This window comes from Schistocerca gregaria, chromosome 4, assembly GCF_023897955.1.
Source record: "Schistocerca gregaria isolate iqSchGreg1 chromosome 4, iqSchGreg1.2, whole genome shotgun sequence".
NCBI classification, from domain to species: domain Eukaryota; kingdom Metazoa; phylum Arthropoda; class Insecta; order Orthoptera; family Acrididae; genus Schistocerca; species Schistocerca gregaria.
The window spans coordinates 641,288,054-641,309,508 of record NC_064923.1 but is presented as its reverse complement, the minus strand read 5'-3'; positions in this window follow the sequence as shown (position 1 = coordinate 641,309,508).

Sequence of the window (21,455 nt, the reverse complement as noted above, 5' to 3'; positions counted from 1 at the left end):
TTATATCCCCGATTTAGCGTGTATGTATGCCAACAGCGCTGTGCATTGACGTTCTAATTTCTGCTGTTACTGTCGTTGTTATTGTTGTGATTACCGCTACCACGATTATTTGTCGGTGGGTCGGACTGGTTTCTATTGGACTAATCTGAGGCTCCCGTGAATGACGTGAATCGAATCCGCGACCGTGAGAAAGTATTCCAGGTCATACGTTGGCACTGTTACCGGTTTCTCACGAATGTTGTTGGATAAACGATCTTTAATATTATCAAAACAGCGACATGTGACATCGTATTGCTCCAGTATCTCTTCTTGTCAAGTATCTTTCGGTACACCGGAGCAGTCCGCCTTGTTTTACGTTAAATGGCTGTGGGTTAAAAACTTCCATCAGTAGTCTTTTCTGAATTCCCTTGCGACTGGTATTTATCTTGGAAGACCTGTTCAGATCCATCATAAGCCCTACAATGATCTGCCCCTTCAGCTGCCTTCAACCGCGCATAAAGTTGTATGAAATTAACAATGAACAGAATCTTTTCATTCCGGGTCAACGCCGTCGTAAACCACTTTTAAACGCTCTTGTAAAGGTAGCGGGATACGTTCTCTTGTATTCTCTTGAGAAGATTATGAACTATTTATGTTTTATTGGACTTTCGTCTACTATGACCAAATTACGTCATCAGATTGCGACGCCGTCCTACTCCTTTTCGGAGGCTCCAGTGCTGCGTATGGTGATATTGGGACATATGTTTGATGGTGTACAAACTATTCTCCTTTGCTTTTGTTATAATCCGACTTTGACGAAATAATGATCGGGTGACTACGGTCTATTACTGCTTTTCTGCTTTGATTAGCTGCGGAAGACGGATCGTTCAAACCTCTTTGACTGATACCTTAGAAACGAATATTGCCTTCTAGTACTTTTATATCAGTATCCATTTTAGCGTGAATGTCATGTTATCTTTCGTTTATAATTTCTCCTACCACGTCAGGGTAAGTTTTTTTTCAGGAACCCACTTTTCAGCTACGGTAGAATTGCTGTCAAGGACGCCAGCGTCTCATACAATCTTTTGACATTCTTAGCTCGTGCTCGTTTCTCAAAAGAGTTTGTCCTAAAGTTAGGAACTCTGAACCTTGCGTGTGTTTTTGTACACCATCCGGTAAATTTTGGCACGGAGATTTCAATTCAGATAAGTGTGTTTCAGTTGTCACCATTTGAACTAAGCTTTCATGTTTGCTTTGTAAACTACCGTGCGTCGTTGCAAGTTTCACAATGTGGCGTCCAGTTTCGCCTTGATCTTCACTCATACTAATAAGATTTTTATCTGGCTGATTGTGCATATTAGTTAATTTTGTATCTAATTTATTGGTTGCATCTCTAAACTATGTGTTCAAGTTAGTACTCACGTTTTCGATGTCTTTCGAAAGTATCGTGGTATTTCGTCTAAGTTACTGAGCCTTTGATATACATTGCGGAAAGCAGTGGACACGTTTGTGGTTTTTGTACATTTAAAGTCGGTATTTAACTCAGTATTCAATTGCATTAATTTCTAAGTATTGTTCTATGGTTGATACCTGCGAATGACTGTCTAATGTGCATATAGCCTGAGTATGTGTTCGTTCCGTTGACTCATCATCGACTTCGGAATATTTTCTAAGGATATTCCTTTGTTTCTAGACAAATTAATTTGACTAACACTTTCCCTATTCAGAAATGTGAATCACCCTCATCCATAGTCAGCCATGTGACATAATTTGGTATAACTTTCAGTCCATCCACTGCAATTTATTTTAGTTGTACACCGTTTTCGACTGACATTGCCATCCTCTTGCGATGCATTGTCAATGTCGTTTTCGTTGCCTAATGGTAACATTCTCCATTTCTCATTGTATCCTCATTGTCGAATATGTGGAGGAAAGAAAGAATACAGTTACTATTTCATCAATCACTGTTACAATTACATTAAGTTTTACTTACAGTCCGAAGACTGCAAGACTTGGCTAGAGTATTATAGTCTATTTTTACTACATGCTGGGTTATGAATTGCACTGGATTGGATTGAAAATATTTTATGAATTGTATCTGTAAATCATAAATGCACCCTAATGAACTATGGACCTTGCCGTTGGTGGGGAGGCTTGCGTGCCTCAGCGATACAGATAGCCGTACCGTAGGTGTAACCACAACGGAGGGGTATCTGTTGAGAGGCCAGACAAACGTGTGGTTCCTGAATAGAGGCAGCAGCCTTTTCAGTAGTTGCAAGGGCAACAGTCTGGATGATTGACTGATCTGGCCTTGTAACAATAACCAAAACGGCTGAAAGCAAGGGGAAACTACGGCCGTAATTTTTCCCGAGGGCATGCAGCTTTACTGTATGATTAAATGATGATGGCGTCCTCTTGGGTAAAATATTCCGGAGGTAAAATAGTCCCCCATTCCCATCTCCGGGCGGGGACTACTCAGGAGGATGTCGTTATCAGGAGAAAGAAAACTGGCGTTCTACGGATCGTAGAGTGGAATGTCAGATCCCTTAATCGGGCAGGTAGGTTAGAAAATTTAAAAAGGGAAATGGATAGGTTAAAGTTAGATATAGTGGGAATTAGTGAAGTTCGGTGGCAGGAGGAACAAGACTTCTGGTCAGGTGACTACAGGGTTATAAACACAAAATCAAATTGGGGTAATGCAGGAGTAGGTTTAATAATGAATAGGAAAATAGGAATGCGGGTAAGCTACTACAAACAGCATAGTGAACGCATTATTGTGGCCAAGATATATACGAAGCCCACACTTACTACAGTAGTACAAGTTTATATGCCAACTAGCTCTGCAGATGACGAAGAAATTGAAGAAATGTATGATGAAATAAAAGAAATTATTCAGATAGTAAAGGCTGATGAAAATTTAATAGTCATCGGTGACTGGAATTCGGCAGTAGGAAAAGGGAGAGAAGGAAACGTAGTAGATGAATATGGATTGGGGCTAAGAAATGAAAGAGGAACCCGCCTGGTAGAATTTTGCACAGAGCACAACTTAATCATAGCTAATACTTGGTTTAAGAATCATGAAAGAAGGTTGTATACATGGAAGAACCCTGGAGATACTGAAAGGTATCAGATAGATTATATAATGGTAAGACAGAGATTTAGGAATCAGGTTTTAAATTGTAAGACTTTCCAGGGGCAGATGGGGACTCTGACCACAATCTATTGGTTATGACCTGTAGATTAAAACTGAAGAAACTGCAAAAAGGAGGGAACTTAAGGAGATATGACCTGGATAAACTGAAAGATCCAGAGGTAGTACAGAGTTTCAGGGAGAGCGTAAGGGAACAATCGACAGGAATGGGGGAAAGAAATACAGTAGAAGAAGAATGGGTAGATTTGAGGGATGAAGTAGTGAAGGCAGTAGATAATCAAGTAGGTAAAAAGACGAGGGCTAGTAGATATCCTTGGGTAACAGAAGAAATATTGAATTTAATTGATGAAAGGAGAAAATATAAAAATGCAGTAAATGAAGCAGGCAAAAAGTAATATAAACGTCTCAAAAATGAGATTGACAGGAAGTGCAAAATGGCTAAGCAGGGATGGCTAGAGGACAAATGTAAGGATGTAGAGGCTTATCTCACTAGGGGTAAAATAGATACTGCCTACAGGAAAATTAAAGAGACCTTTGGAGAAAAGAGAACCACTTGTATGAACATCCAGAGCTCAGATGGAAACCCAGTTCTAAGCAAAGAAGGGAAAGCAAAAAGGTGGAAGGAGTATATAGAGGGTCTATACAAGGGCGATGTACTTGAGGACAATATTATGGAAATGGAAGAGGATGTGGATGAAGATGAAACGGGAGATACGATACTGCGTGAAGAGTTTGACAGAGCACTGAAAGACCTAAGCCGAAACTAGGCCCCCGGAGTAGACAACATTCCATTGGAACTACTGACGGCATTGGGAGAGCCAGTCCAGACAAAACTCTACCATCTGGTGAACAAGATGTATGAAACAGGAGAAATACCCGCAGATTTCAAGAAGAATATAATAATTCCAATCCCAAAGAAAGCAGGTGTGGACAGATGTGAAAATTACCGAACAATCACTTTAATAAGCCACAGCTGCAAAATACTAACACGAATTCTTTACAGACGAATGGAAATCTAGTAGAAGCCGACCTCGGGGAAGATCAGTTTGGATTCCGTAGAAATGTTGGAACACGTGAGGCAATACTGACCTTACGACTTTTCTTAGAAGAAAGGAAAACCTACATTTCTAGCATTTGTAGACTTAGAGAAATCTTTTGACAATGTTGACTGGAATACTCTCTTCCAAATTCTAAAGGTGGCAGGGGTAAAATACAGGGAGCGAAAGGCTATTTACAATTTGTACAGAAACCAGATGGCAGTTATAAGAATCGAGGGACATGAAAGGGAAGCAGTTGTTGGGAAGAGAGTAAGACAGGGTTGTAGCCTCTCCCCGATGTTATTCAATCTCTATATAGAGCAAGCAGTAAAGGAAACGAAAGAAAAATTCGGGGTAGGTATTAAAATCCATGGAGAAGAAATAAAAACTTTGAGGTTCGCCGATGACATCGTAATTCTGTCAGAGACAGCAAAGGACTTGGAAGAGCAGTTGAATGGAATGGATAGTGCCTTGAAAGGAGGATATAAGATGAACATCAACAAAAGCAAAACGTGGATAATGGAATGTAGTCGAATTAAGTCGGGTGACGCTGAGGGAATTAGATTAGGAAATGAGACACTTCAAGTAATAAAGGAGTTTGGCTATTTGGGGAGCAAAATAACTGATGATGGTCGAAGTAGAGAGGAGATAAAATGTAGACTGGCAATGGCAAGAAAAGCGTTTCTGAAGAAGAGTAATTTGTTAACATCGAGTATAGATTTAAGTGTCAGGAAGTCATTTGTGAAAGTATTTGTATGGAGTGTAGCCATGTATGGAAGTGAAACATGGGCGAAAAATAGTTTGGACAAGAAGAGAATAGAAGCTTTCGAAATGTGGTGCTACAGAAGAATGCTGAAGATTAGATGGGTATATTACATAACTAATGAGGAAGTATTGAATAGGATTGGGGAGAAGAGAAGTTTGTGGCACAACTTGACCAGAAGAAGGTATCGGTTGGTAGGACATGTTCTGAGGCATCAAGGGATCACCAATTTAGTGTTGGAGGGCAGTGTGGAGGGTAAAAATCGTAGAGGGAGACCAAGAGATGAATACACTAAGCAGATTCAGAAGGATGTAGGTTGCAGTAGGTACTGGGAGATGAAGAAGCTTGCACAGGATAAAGTAGCATGGAGAGCTGCATCAAACCAGTCTCAGGACTGAAGACCACAACAACAATAACAACAATCATAAATGGGAGTTAATTGATTCTACATCCGGCTGCCGAACAGACACTGTCAGACATATCTGATATAAACGTTATAGGAATATTATTGGTTGTCCTTTCTTCTCAGTGGGAAACTTTACCTCTTCCTGCTGCGAATGTCATCTTGAATACAGCCATCGCAGAAGTTGATAATTGGTTGGTTGGTTTATTTTGGGGGACAAGACCAAACAGCGAGGTCGTCGGACCCATCGGATGAGGGAAGGACGGGGAAGGAAGCTGGCCGTGTCCTTTCTAAGGATCACTCCCAATACTTGCCTGAAGCGATTTAGAAAAACCCTGACTGGAATGAGTTTGAACCGTCGTCCTTCCAAATGCGAGTCCGGTTGCACCACCTCGGACGGTATTTGCTAATTGTTGACCGTGTTGCCTAATGAAAAAGCTCAGATTTCGAAGCAGTGAGCTGAACTGTTTTTCATGTGAATAGACGGACACTATATTTTACTTGACGCTATTTGTATTAACCCAAATTCCAATGTTATTAATAAAACTGTTACAGTAGATGATCGATAAGATGTTCACGTCGGCTCTTCATCAAGACACAACACCGGTACTTGATTTTTCTGCCGACTTAAAAAAAGTGACAGTCAAATCTCTCATCTAACAGCATCTCTGCTGCAGCACATCGCTTACTTTTTTACCTTACTGTTACCTCTTTGGAAACATATAGCAAGACCCATTACAACACGGCGGCCGGTCGCTGGCAATTGGCCCGCCATGGCATGTGGACAGTTTAGGTTTACTAGTGGAACTGAACCATTTTCTTCCTAAGCCAGTCACTAAGGAGAGCTAGCGGAAAAAATAAATATTCACGGATACTGTAGTCTTTCGATAAATTATGGGTAACTGTCATGTACATTACAAATTGCTTACACTCGTTACAAAATAACGACAGAAACACAATTAAATTACCATACGCTTCCAACGTAGTAACTCTCATAATCATACACTGGCATGCATTGTATGTACTGCTGCATGAATAAGCAAGGTGCACTCTAGGGTGAAAGATGATACCTGTCTGAAGCAGCACTGCACAACTGCAGAAAATCATATTCTGAGACTCTGAATGTCGACGTAAATGATTAAACGTTGAATCCTCTCCATTGAACGGAGTTCAGTACGACTGTATTACTATTTTCCTCCTTCTTCACATCATCATCATCATCGTCATCATTTAAGACTGATTATGCCTTTCAGCGTTCAGTCTGGAGCATAGCCCCCTTATAAAGATCCTCCATGATCCCCTATTCAGTGCTAACATTGGTGCCTCTTCTGATGTTAAACCTATTACTTCAAAATCGTTCTTAACGGAATCCGACTAGTAGGTTGTCCTTAGGCCTACATGGTACGACTATGACCGACCGATGAAGCTCGTCCACTGCATCCGAATGACATCCGACACATTGTCCATAGCCCTCAGTCGTAATGCAACTCAACTAATTGGCATCTCCATTCGATCTTGTTACAAATTTCTTGTATTCTTTACGAAAAATTTCCGTTGACACACAACATTTCTTCTCTTCTTTACAACATACACAGAAAAGAAAGAAAACATTGTGATCACTACTGCAGGTTGTGGTACCTCCTGGTGGCGTTTCGGGCGCTTGGCGCAATAACAAAAGTATGGTAGAGCAGAGACTGATGTGGGATTACCTTAGCGAAGATACGCTGATGGCGAAATCCGCTGAGATAAGAGAATTTGCCAAAGGGAAGATTATTATTACGCGGGAACTGGAACGAGTGTCTCGAAAACGGCGAACCTGGTCGAAATTTCACGTGCCACTGTGGTAAGCATCTATGGAAGGAGGTAGAAGGACAGTGGAACCACCACTAGGTGCTAAATGAATGGACATCCACGACTCTTCACAGAACTTGGGGTTTGGAGGCTCGTCTGCTCTATAAAGCGATCTGTGACACTCTGGCGAAAGAGCACTATGGCAGTAGAGGTACAAGTGTTTCGGAGCACACCATTCAGCGCACATAATTGAACAAGGGGCACCGCAACAGACGATATATCCTGTAGTGTAAGTACACACAACGAAGCGCCAAAGAAACTGGTATAGGCATGCGTATGCAAATACCGAGATACGTTAACAGGAATATTACGGTGCTGCGGTCGGTAGCTCCTATATAAGATAAAAACTGTCTGTCTCAGTTGTTAGGTCGACTACTGCTACTCAATGGCAGGTCATCACGATTTGAGTTTGAACGTGGTATTATAATAGGGGCACACGTAATGGGGCACAGCATCTCCGAGGAAGCTAACAAGTTGGGATTTTGCCGTACGACCTTCTCATGAGTGTGCCGAGAATATCAGGAATCCAATAAAACATCATATCTCCGACATCGCTGCGGCCGCTAAAAGATCCTTCAAGAACGGGACCAGAGACGACTGAAGAGAATGGTTCCACGTGACAGAAGTGCCAAGTATCCCCAAACTGCTGCAGATTTCAGTGCTACGCCGTCAACAAGTGTCAGCGAGCGAACCATTCAGCGAAACATCATCGATACGGGCTTTCGGAGCCTAAGGCCCACTCGTGTACCTTTGATGACTGCACAACACAAAGGTTTACACCGCGCCTGCGCCCGTCAACACTGACACTGGACTCTTGATGACTGGGAACATGTTGCGTGGTCGAACGAGTATCGTTTCAAATTGTATCGCTTGGATAGGCGTATACGGGTATGGAGATAACCTCATGAATCCATGGATCCTGCATCTCAGCAGGGGACTGTTAAAGCTGGTGGAGGCTCTGTGATGGTCTTGGGCATGTGCAAAACTGGTTCAAATGGCTCTAAGCACTATGGAACTTAACATGTGAGGTCAGCAGTCCCCTAGACATAGAACTACTTAAACCTAACTAACCTAAGGACATCACACACACCCATGCCCGAGGTAGGATTCGAATCTGCGACCGTAGCAGTAGCGCGGTTCCGGAATTAAGCGCCTAGAACCGCTCGGCCACACGGCCGGCTGAGCATGTGCAGTTCGAATGATGTGGACCACTGATACAACCTCTGATAGGTAACACGTACGTAAACATCCTGTCTGATACCTGCAACCATTCATGTCCATTGTGCATTCCGGCGGACTTGGGCAATTTCAGCAAGACCATGCGACATCCAACACGTCCAGAATTGCTACAGAGTGGCTCCAGGTACACTCTTCTGAGTTTAAACACGTCCGCTGGCCACCGAACTCTCCACACAGGAACATTGTTGAGCATATCTCTCATGCCTTGAAACGTTATGATCAGAAAAGATCTCCACCTCCTCGTACTCTTACAGGATTCATGGCGTCAAGTCCCTCCAGCACTGCTTCAGACACTAGTGGAGTCCATGCCACGTTGTGTTGCGGCTCTTATGCATGCTTGCAAGGCACTACATGAGATTAGGCTGATGTACCAGTTTCTTTGGCTCTTTAATGTATATACGTGTGGCTTTGTCTGTGTGTGTGTGTGTGTGTGTGTGTGTGTGTGTGTGTGTAACTGAGAATGAATGAGCTGCATGTAACACAGACTTATTTCACCCAACACTTCGTTGTGCTGAATTATTGATTATAATAATTTCCTTTTGCTGAAGTCAAGTTATCGTACAGGTATGTTATTGCGACCTATGGTCGCAGGTTCGAATCCTGCCTCGGGCATGGATGTGTGTGATGTCCTTATGTTAGTTAGGTTTAAGTAGTTCTAAGTTCTAGGTGACTGATGACCACAGCAGTTAAGTCCCGTAGCGCTCAGAGTCATTTGAACCATTTTCTTAATATGGAATGTAGGAAGAGAGCGTCTTGCTAGGTCAACGGTACTACTCGAAATGGTACAGTGTCTTCCGTTTTATCAGCTAAATGAAAATTAACACAATATCTATTGTTTTCTTTAGTCATTGCCTACACAGATAATATATCATGCTTATTGTCTTTGAGCTTTTCAGTTGATACACTTCTATTGAAGTAGTCATTGTTTTTCACATATTAGAGGAAAATATTAAGCCACTTTTCTTTCAATCCTATTCAAGGGGAAAATACTCCAGGAGATGGCATCCTACATGTCCACATATTAGCTCAACGACATTGTCAGTTACGACTGTAGTGTGCTCTGTATCATCTAGATTGGACCATGTATCACTGGAAACGTGTTGGCTCGTCGAATGTGTGCTACACCGTGTCAACGGTCATCTCCAGAGACGCCGTCAACCAAGTAAGCTGCTGCTCGAAAGGTGCACTGAGCCACGAACACAGTAGGGGAGAGCAGTATCATGATCCGTTCATGCTTGATGTCTTCCCCTAAGGCGATGTCATCTAATCTTTCAGCGGTATAACTCTCCGTCTCTCAAAGCCAGAATCGTGTTACAGTAGTTCGAGGAGCGTGATAGTGAAATCACGTAATGTCTTGGCCACCAAATACGTCTGATGTGATTCCGATGGTTCCAGCGAGAACCATTACCGCTTGCATAAATTAGCGGACAGTTATTTACGGGAATTAAATGACTTGTTCCTAGACAGCTGTTGAGATGTAGCTCCACAAATCTATCAACCAACCGTAGTATCGATGATATGCAAAATCCGTGATATTGCGTTACAAAAAATGGCCCAACGAGCTATTAAGCAGGCGGTCATGATGTTTCGACTCTTCAGTTTAAACTGAAATAAAAATTAAGTGAAATAAATTCATAAAACTATACGAATAATAAATCTGACCCTGTCATGAGCTATATCATCAACGAGTAACAGTTTATTACATTCTTCAGTCATGCCTTTGTTGTTAAGACTGTTGAGTTTGGCGTTGTATGGTGGCGTACGAGTATAATGACGCGATATTCCCGAGGAACACGTGCTCGTCACCTTCAGGTCATTATACTGACTGTCAACATAATATCGTCAACATGACATACACTGCTAGAAGAACTAAATTAGATTGGTTGGTTGATTTCTGAAGAGGGGAAGAAAGAGCGAGGCCATCGGTCCCATTAGGTTAGGGAAGGATGGAAGTAGACGGAAATAGTATAATCAGCAACACCCTAGCGACGAAAAGGAAGATGAGCACACTGGAATAACTGGAAGTACTTAGTATGACAACAGACATAAATCGTTGCGTTTATTCTAAGGGGAAAATTATAAAAAAATAGCGCACTGCAGAAAATGAATAGAAAAGATAACAAAACATATAGGTTTTCGTTGAAATTTCGATGACGTTGGACGGGAGCAAATGTTGTTATATCTGCCATATTCTGAGGAATTTGCCTGTATAACATTGTGAGAAGCTACTGCTGTTGTTTCCTTTTGCCATGAAAACTGTCATCGTCATTAGCAGTTGCGCATCAGGGCGAATAGAAAGCTCTGCTGGCAGACTGCAGGCTGAATTGCTTTACGCAGCCTCACGCACTTCGCTGTAACCTTATTTACAAGCGCACAGCTTACTTCTTAATCCCTCTGCTGGAGACACGCTCGCAGCGAACTTTCCAAAAGACAAACTAGAACTTTCATTCTCCACTTAGGAGACGCAGACAACGTCGCCGTCGCCGGTCTTATATTCGTTGTCCCTGTTTACAGACGGAGGACATTGTTACTCATCAGGAAACTGGTGCCTTAATCAGGAGATACCTGAAGCTGATGGCGTCTTTCAGCAAGCATTAGCAGAAACTTCCATATTCATCATTTAGCATGTAGCACGTGTCCATTTACGGGCGGAGACAAACTTCGAAGGGAACGGTAGATTGTGCCGTCAACATTGTTTCTGATTGATAGGTTCATGGAAATTACGCCGGGTAATATTGTAGAAACCGCACAATAATTCAGCTAGACAACTGCCCGCCATCTTCAGGTGCTACTGCTTCGACCTATCGTCAGTAATATAGGTGCCCCAACATACCACCTAGCTAAACATCTGGCTTCTCTTCTGAGGCCCATGGTGGGGAAATGTGAACACCATATTCGAAACTCAGAAGATTTTATACGGCGACTGAAGAACCTGCGCCTTGAATCTACCGACTTACTAGTGAGTTTCGATGTGGTTTCTTTCTTCACACGGGTGCCTCTGATGGACTCATTACAACTCATAGGAGCTAAGCTGGAAGAGGACGTCTTACACCTTTTCAAACATGTGCTTACCTCGACTTACTTTTTATTTAACGACCAGTATTTTGAGCAGACTGACGGTGTTGCTATGGGTAGCCCTCTGTCTCCCATAGTAGCTAATCTTTTTATGGAAGATTTCGAGGACAAAGCACTTCAGACGGCGATTTTGAAACCCAAATGTTTTTGGAGATATGTAGATGATACGTTTGTGGTATAGCCGCATGGGACAGCCACGCTTCCTTCTTTCCTGCAACATCTGAACTCCCTCCATCCAAGCATCTGCTTCACCATGGAGGTAGAGAAAGATGGTGAGCTCCTGTTTCTGGATGTTTCGGTTCGTAGAAAAGGGGACGGCTCCTTGGGTCACAGTGTGTTCCGGAAGCCTGCGCACACAGACTTGTATTTACAAGCTACAAGCTGTCATCATCCCTCACAGCGCAGCGGTGTATTACGGACGCTAGTGTATAGGGCTAGAGCTATCTCAGATCAGGACAGCTTATCGGCAGAGCTTAGCCAACTTCGCTCTGTGTTTGCCCAGAACGGGTACTCCGAGAAGCAGATCCGGAACGCATTTCGACCAGCACGCTCCAACCCTCAGAACAGCCTGAAGAAGCAGAGAACACCACGAGGTTGGTTTTTCTACCGTATGTCGGTGGCATGTCTTTTAAGATGGGCAGAATTTTCAAGAAGTACCGGATTAAATGTGTGTTCCGGCCTCCAGCACGAGTGAAATCAATGCTGGGCTCAGTTAAAGACAACCTCGGCCTGAGAAGACCAGGAATATATAAAATCCCGTGCCAATGCGGGAAGTCTTATATTGGCCAAACGTGTCGTACGATCAAAGACAGATGCGACGAACATAAACGTCACACGAGGTTGGGTCAGCCAGAGAAATCTGCGGTTGCTGAACACTGCCTTGACACGGGACACGGCATGAATTACGAAGAAACCAAGATCCTCTCGCATGCTTCCACGTACTGGGACTCCATCATCAAAGAGGCGGTCGAAATACGTATAAACAGCGACCTAGTAAACAGAGACACGGGGTTTCACCTGAGCAAAGCCTGGGAGCCAGCCTTGGCCGCAGAGTGGCAACCGCACCGAATTAACGCTGATGGAAAGCCTTAGCGCATAACAACCCCATTGCGCGCCAACAACCCGCGCGCGCGAATGGAGTCCGTCGCTCCCGGCCGCATTTTCCCGCGCCGCTGGCGCTTTCGTAGACCGCGACCCGTTCTCCAGCAGAGGGCTCTTGTATCCGACGCTGTCTACGATTGGTCTTCGATGACGTCTTGCCCCGCTAGCGCCTGCGCTGTTGTAGAAAGCCAGCATATAAATTGACGAGCTTCTCAGCGACGCGACAGTAGCACCTGAAGATGGCGGGCAGTTGTCTCGCTGAAATATTGTGCGGTTTCTACAATATTATCCGGCGTAATTCCCGTGAACCTATCAAGCAGATGCAGCGCCGGGAAAGCCTCAAACAGCACAACATTGTTTCTGTAACACTATTGTATGCACCAATCTCAAAATGGAGGAGAACAAAGATAGTATTGAAGAAATTCTGTTACTGGGTTTCACGTATAGTATTAATGAACAAAATATTAATCACCTTAAAAATGCATAATGCTCGATTTCGAGCGCTGTCAGAGTACATAACGGGATTCTAAGCCCCGCTACCTGCTGTCTCAGTGCTGTGGTGATGGCAGTGACTTGTTTTGTATATCACAGGAGATTTTATGGGATAAACGCAGCCATATCGGTCGACGGTAGAGGCGTGAGGACGTCAGGAAGAAGCTGTAGTGTTTTGACGTTCGTATGTCCACACAGTGAGTGAAGTTTCCCTGTTTGTTGGTATACCAACGCAGTTTGTTCAACGTGTCTGCAAGGAATGGTGTACCACATGCAGCCATGTAAAACGTCGCAACAGTAGTGGTCATAAGAAGACCTTATTGATAGGAACCGGGGACTAGCGCCACACTATGACAATGTCAATCGATTTCAAACCCTATAGGAATAGCTCCTTCCAGTGAACGCCAGTTTGTCTCAAAAAGTTCCTAAGAGAATATTGCGAATGTAACACGTGTCACATCACTTCATATTAACAGGGCCTTTGAGAAAAACACAGGCCAACGTCTAGAGATGAACCTACAAAAGTAAGCAGAAAAGCAACAGGAAACACCTTTCAACTCACAATAAAATTATCATAAACGAAAAAGCAAAGCAGAAGACAGAGCTTTTTTAAATGGATAAGTGACCATAACAACCCCATTCACATTAATAGATAAAATGTGTAACAAAATACCACCAGATTATCATCAGAATATCACCACATAATGTGTTACCTCTCTCTTACGTGATTCCTTGTAATTCATCCTTTCAGTAATTCACTGACCACTTTTTTATCCACACTGAGCAATCTGCCCCCCTCCTTCAATAGGCAGTACCCCATTCTCCCAATGTCTTAACATAACTTTTAACATACCAACAGTACACACGCCATCACACCCTACTTTACAGAAACAAAATACAAGCAAGAAGCATACTCACACATTCACGTAGGTGCAAATACACATACACACACACACACACACACACACACACACACACACACACACACACACAGAGAGAGAGAGAGAGAGAGAGAGAGAGAGAGAGAGAGAGAGAGAGAGAGAGAGGCGGGGAGGAATAAAGGGGTAAAGAACAGAAGTGAAGAGTCGCAAGATTGTCAACACTTATATACACAAATAATAGAAGAGACGCAAAGGGAATAAATAGTGCTATGAAAAAAATTGCTCAAAATTCTGGTAGAAGAAGACCGCAGTTCTTGCCAGATTAGTAGCGAAGTGTTTTGAGGGCATTTAGATAACGATAAACGAAGTATGAAAACCAAAAGATTCCGATGTGGATATTTAACACTGTCCTGCGACCAGAAGAGAGGATATACAGATTGTCTTAGGACAAAGTATAAGAACAAAATTTTATTTCTTTATTAAGTCAATTGAAGACGCCATTAACGCAAGAAATTAATAAATATTATATTGCAGCAAGAAAAGCTGGGTAACTGGTAAAACCAATGTTTATTACCTGCTGCGGAAGACGGCCAAACCAAAGAAACCGTTCAGTACGAATTTCCTTTGATCCATCGTGTGTGACAGAACGGTCACTGCACGGAGTTTACTAGAAAATAAGATTTACACCGTTTGGTGGTTAGAGAATCATTCTTTCATTCAGCAACGGTGTGGTAAGGATTCGGACTGAAGTGGAAAAAAACGTACGATCGACAGCACACTGAAATATTCATTTCACAAACAAACACGATGCTGCGGCTAAACCATTTATCCACGACACGTATATTTCAACGAGTTCTAATGCAGCCACTTGTGCACGAGAGTATCTTACACGTTTCAGAGGAAGGAGAGACTTCGTGGATTTTGGAACAGGAATAATATTATGTGGTTTAGCAGTGCGATAGACCGTCGTACTCGCTGAGAGAGGAACGAGTTACACCAGCATGTTTGGAAGACGTTCCCAGCTGCGTGGAAACGGATACAATGCGTCGTCGGCAGCGTCAGAGGGATGGACTGAGTGTCTACAAATCCAAGCATGGAATTGCACTCGTGAAACATTTTACTCATCGGAGTAATCTTTGCGTCCCCCGTGTCGCTACGGCAATCTTTCAGGCTCATTGTTCGTAAAATTCGATTTTGAGTTCGGTTCTGCCAGGCAACAATACTGATTAGGGAACTGAACTTTTATTATCTGTGGAGCGGGCTGAACCACCAATATTACTTTTGGACTACAGACGACCAAACTTTGCGGGTCTAGATAGTTGACTGACTAAAGAGCTTACAAATCTCCAAATTTTCATACCAGCTATGAACCTGAAATATCTGAAAGTTATTTGCGGAGCCTTGAGGAGGCAAGTAGGCAATTCTTGCGGGGGGGTTGTGTTGGTTGAGAGAGCTAGGCGGTGGACAAATAAAGTTCTTATGTAATATATGCATTTAATGAAGCTATTAAACGTTAAATGAATAGTTCTGTTTTCATTGAGACTGAATTGTTTTGTTTTGGTATGCGTTTTTGATATTTACATCAAATAAATTTAATTCTGGGACTGTTCCTCCATTTCAGTTTGAGGGTAACGAAAATTATTAGTATTGTATGTTTTACGTTTGACAGTAGAACTTTGGAACTTAACATTGATTAGTTTTGTTAGAGATACGGTAATGTTAATAGTGGCCCAGGAGTTAAGAGTTCCTCGATAACAGCAATTATACTTTTCGTCTGTTCAAACTCTTTGCTATCAATTTCATCCCAATAATACATTAGCAAAACAGCTTCTGCGATGCTTCGAATATAAATTGAAATTCTGAGTCGACTCGCAAGGTTGTTGCTATGTGACCTTCAGCTGTAGAAAAATAATTTCGATTGCTCTTATAGAAGCGTATTTTCATAAGTAAATTTTTCAAAACACAGGTTTTAGCTGATTTTTGCCCTGTACCATGTCTTATTCTTTGCTGGTTTCCTTAGTTCTCGGCAGGAGCATCCTTCCATGATATCTATGGGCAAGGTATGTCTTCCTCTCGGTCTGCCTGTTTTCTACTATTCCTCCATTGACAAAATTTAAGAATTTTTTTTTCCACAGGAAATATTCGAGCTTCTCCTTAGGAAACACTTTACCACTCTTTTCCCTCTACTAGCTCGAACACTGCATCATTTCTTATATTGTCAGTCCCTATCGTTATATCTTTCCTCAGCGACCACTTTCCAGATTGAACCAAATAATTCCTCCTTTTTTTTCTTACTGTCGAAGTTTTCGAGACATGTGTAAGTAAAATTCTAAATAGAATTTTGTGAATCGTTTATTTTCATCACTTCCTATAGCTATGTTGATAACAGTCCTCCCACTTTTCTAAACGATTCATTTCTATATGCTGTCATTTATTGTGTTTCTCCTATAACATTTCTACTTCCCTGTTTAATTTAAATAACAGAAAGAAGCGACTCAAGTGTCTGTGGAACTGAGGGCTGAGCGAAGAAAACATATAAGGAAAGCAGCATTCATAGTCACACACACAGTTCTTTATTGTACAAATTAAATGACGTGTCCATGAGAATACTAGGAGTCAATTTTTCTCTAATGACTAAGCTACGATACCAAATTACATAATCACAGAAGTTTGTCCCGTTTGTCCAGAATGACATTAATCATCACAACGAAAGAGTCGGACACAAAACTGAAATGACTGACAATTTTAAATCCATTTCAGCTACCAAAATTGTCTCTGTCAGCAATAGGGTCTACATTCCCACAGGCGATCAACAGTAACACAAGAAAATCTCATTTAAAGCAGTAAATAACAAAGCGTAGAAGCACAATTGTTAGCTAACTCCAGCATCAAAAACCAAATTTCAGTTCCAAAGTGATTAACATCATGCACCCAAATTAGCGTCAATAGTATTGATAATTAAATGTTAGACTGTAAATTTAAATGAGTGAAAATCTGAAATCAACTTCAGTTCCAAATTAAACAAGAAAAAATTCTCATTTAAGGCAGTAATTAATAAAATTTAAATGACTGACAATTTTAAAGCTACTTCAGATACAGAAATTGACTAAGACAAGAAAATCTTATTCAAAGGAGGAAATAATAAAATACAGAAGTATCAGTCTCAAGTAACTTCAGTATTTAAAAAAATAGTATTCAACCCCAAAACGATCAGCAGCTTGGGCCCAAAATGGCGTTAATAGTAAAGATAATAAATTGTCAGTCAAACAGTAAATTTCAATGACTGGCAATTTTAAATCAAATTCAGGTACCAAAAGTAAGCGACGGAAATACTCATCTAAATCATAAAATAGTAGAATTTAAACGACTGAAAATTTGAAATCAAATTCACTTACGAAAATTGACTAAGACAAGAAACTCTAATTTATAGGAGTAAACAATAAGACTTAGAAACAGCAGTCTTAAATAACTGCAGCATTAAAAGTCAAATACCAAGTGCAAAACAATTAACCTTGGGAGCGACAAAATATTACACCCAAATACCGATAACCGCGAGACCAGAATCTATCCGTTTCAACAGTAATAATTAACAAAATAAAATTTCTGGCATTCAGCACATAATAATTTAAAAGATATCAAAATAACCAGGCTATTGGGCAGACAACCACCCCCAAGGTGCGACCGAAGACTTGGGCAGCACAACAAAGCGCCGTCGCAGGCCGACGGCGAGGAGGCCAAAAAGATGCTGGGTACATCTTCAACACACTGTGCTAGCGCGTTAAAGACCAATAATGGCCAAAGTAGCACAGCTAATTACGCCAATACAATACCATATAAGAGAAATTATCACATAGGCTGTTTTAAAACATAGAACAATCTACATTCCTGTAAAGAAAACACACACTAAAGTCGGGGGCGGCGGCCGTGTGAGAGAGAACCAAGAACACCTATACTGTACGTCAGCACCTAAATATGACACTAACACACAATAAGTGTTCCCTCTGGGAAGAAGTTTGAACTATTTGAGCATGTTTTAACCTAATGGACAGAGGGTATCGAACATAAATTTCGTTACTCTGGATATTAGCAGAAAGACTTTAATTTTGGATGCTAACAAAGGAATGAAAGATTTCGTGAATGCAATAATAAACGGTCGCCAGCCTAATTAGGAATAATAATGTGGGAACATTCAGTTCAAAGAATTTAACTACAATTTTGCAACAGGGACTTTCAATCTTTCTCTATTTGTGAAGTGCAATAAGTACACACAACTACAAGAAAAACTGAACAGTGACTAGCAGTAGTTATCATTCGGATAAATTTACCAGTCACAGAAGGATTAATGGTACTTTACTCCTGTTAATAATAATCAGTATCTCAATCACTAAACAAATCAGAATGTTATCAAAGACATCACGTGATTTAAGTAAAGCATGACAAGGGTCTTTGTTTAACTCACACATAAACATCACAAATGTAATGAAATAACACTGTACAAACACTTTTTCATACTCTTTTTTTGCGGAAATACTTCAGATTCCTTTAGCCAAAGCAATGTTCAATTTAACTTCCTCATAATAGAAAAGAATATAGTGGGGCCGATAAACTATCATTTACTATAAAGGAAAATTCTGTAAATATTTCTGATTACAATAATCAAATTGCATTACACTAATGATAATTTCTAACCCCACTTGAATTTGTTGATATATCAACACTATGTAGCAATTTGCTCAAATGTTATTCTCAAATAAAACTTCAGAAATTAGTTCATGGTAATAGCAGAAGCAAAGTCAAATTTTCTGTAAGTCAAATTATATGCCTTTTTATTTACCTATGAATTAGGTGGTTTAATTTGCAAAATTTATAAACTTTATTACTGAAACTTAGCACATTCAAAGTAGAAACAATTAAATGATTATTCAGAAACAGTATCGTTGGTCTTTTGCACGTTTAGGATGGGACCCTAAAACGGTTTTAAGATCAGGGCAATTTCAAAGTTCACACACGTTTTTATCACTTGAATTGTTATCGAACAAGCACACACACAAACATACGGATCCATACTAAGGTACATATCTGATTTCCTGAAGCTGGCGGAGCAGTGGCGCAATAGTGGCAAGCACGTGGCGGCTATCGGGTCTCACCTCTTGGCGACGTATTAATCATTTTAGAGTCATTCCATGATTCAAGAGAATCATATTACTGCCAAAACCACATCCGAGGCAATTTCGACATAAATCGGCTTCCGAATGCCTCACTTGCCACGCAGGGTGACTGTACAACTGCTGGCCACTGACCGTGTAATGTCCTCTGTCTCTTGATGCCCAGATTGACAGCCAAAACCACCTTTTCCCGCGCGCCACTCCCGTTCCGTAGCGGATGGGGTTCCCTACACCTTTTCCATGATAAAATCCAACTTCCCTAAGTATGAACCAGTATTCAAAGTACAATTTCTCTTTTACGAGCATACATATTTTGTAGTTTAATTATTTTTAAACATTATGAGGCTTTTATAATATATACTTCAGAAACTTCCACTTCCTTCTTATAATTCAAAGATCTTAATTAGTACAGAACAATAACTTCAAAGTTACATACACACATAGTTACATAGCATAACCTACTTGCTATCGATATTGGTGTTACAAAACACAACACAGTTAGCGCTGACATTCAGACGAACACATATGCACGCAAGAAATGAGAAAAGCTACCGAATCGCCCACCACAGAATGATCCTTGTTAACTGCGAAGAGAGTGGCCCACCTATACAGTACGGCGGGCAGTCAACTTACGGTTGTGTACAACCAATCCTGGTCGAAATAAACCTGTGGCCAAGTACGAGTAATTCATTCACATAACGTTAAATAATAGGAAAATAATATTATATTTGATTTGAAGATATTACGTGAGTCAATGTACTTTACCCTTGCATGGATTGTTTGAAGTGACAGGTACATGCTGAAAACCGACACATGCCCGCTTGATATTTACTACAATTTACTGTCAAATGTCTATTAAGCAATCCATGGATATTTAAACCTCCCTCTTGCTGCTCCAGGTAATCATAAGTTACGTACGAGACAGTGTCAACAAAACATTTAATTAATTTAGTCTCAACAGGAACGGCTTACAAGACACCAGATATTCATACAAGGGTTGCCCAGAAAGTAACGCACCGCATTTTTTCCTCATCCGAAACTAATCCTACGAATGCGAAACTTTACATATGGATTATTTTTAGTCCCCTAAGTAAGCGCGCTAAATTTCTGTCATTCCTGACAGATAGCGTAGCTGCAGGACAGTTTCACAATGGCGTCTATAGGCGATGTACGTTACAAGCAACGAGCCGTTATTGAATTTCTGACTGCAGAGAAAGAAACTGTGCGGAATACTCTCAAACGCTTGTGGCAAGTCTTTGGAGCATCTGCTGTCGACAGAAGTACATTTAGTCGCAGGGCACGTAGGGTACAGTCATCAGAACTCGGTTCGGCGGAGTTCCACTATTTGGAGCGGTCAGGGAGACCATCCGCGGCTGTCACACCTGACATGTTGCAGGAAGCTGATGTCGTCTGCGAGGACAGACGCATTACGGCTCAGCAGTTGACGCTGCATCTGTCACTCAGCAATGGAACTGTGGATGCACCAGTCTGAGAACTGCTGATAAAATGGCAAAACAGGGTTGGACAGTGTTACCCCATGCACTCTACAGCCCTGACCTAGTCCCCTCGGACTTCCAATTCTTTGGGCCTTTAAAGGATTGCATTCGTGGAAGACATTTCTAGGACAATGAGGAGGCTGTTCACACAGTGAAGCTCTGGCTCCGCCACCATGGCAAGGATGGGTACCGACAGAGCATACACACCCTTAGAGACCGGGATGGAGATCATGTGTAAAAATAGGTTGAATGGATAAAACAATATTTTCAATAAAGAATTGTTGAAGAAAAAGAGTGCTGTGCACAACTTTCTGTGTAACCCTCGTACTAACGGCCCTCTGTTTCATCGCTATAACATTTCCATTAATGTGCAATATTCGTAGCGTTACACTGAACAAAACTGGGTAGGTTGTAACTTTTGACCAATTTCTTACCCACTCAGTTTCCGGATCCAGCGTTCGTGGGGAGCCGAAACTATCTCCTTCCATGAGGTCACGCTAAACGCCCTGCTGAAAACATGGGTACGAGCAAAGCCTGCTCCCAAGCGTCTCAGTCCACTGAAGCAACACAAATGAGTTGCTCGTGCATCAGTCTTCCCGTCCTGTGGAACGTGTAGGTAAACGCCAGAATGCATCCAGACGAAGGCAGGTCTGCTTTTGACCTGTGCCCACTCGCCGGCTTCGGGAGACCTTCTTGTTGCACGAAAAGTGCGTCAGACGGCGTTGCAGACCCACTAAAACGTACAACGGTGAGATAACACGAAGCCAAATAGATCAAACGCGGGGCGAGCAAGTTCCCAAATACCATTTATCTATTAGTTGG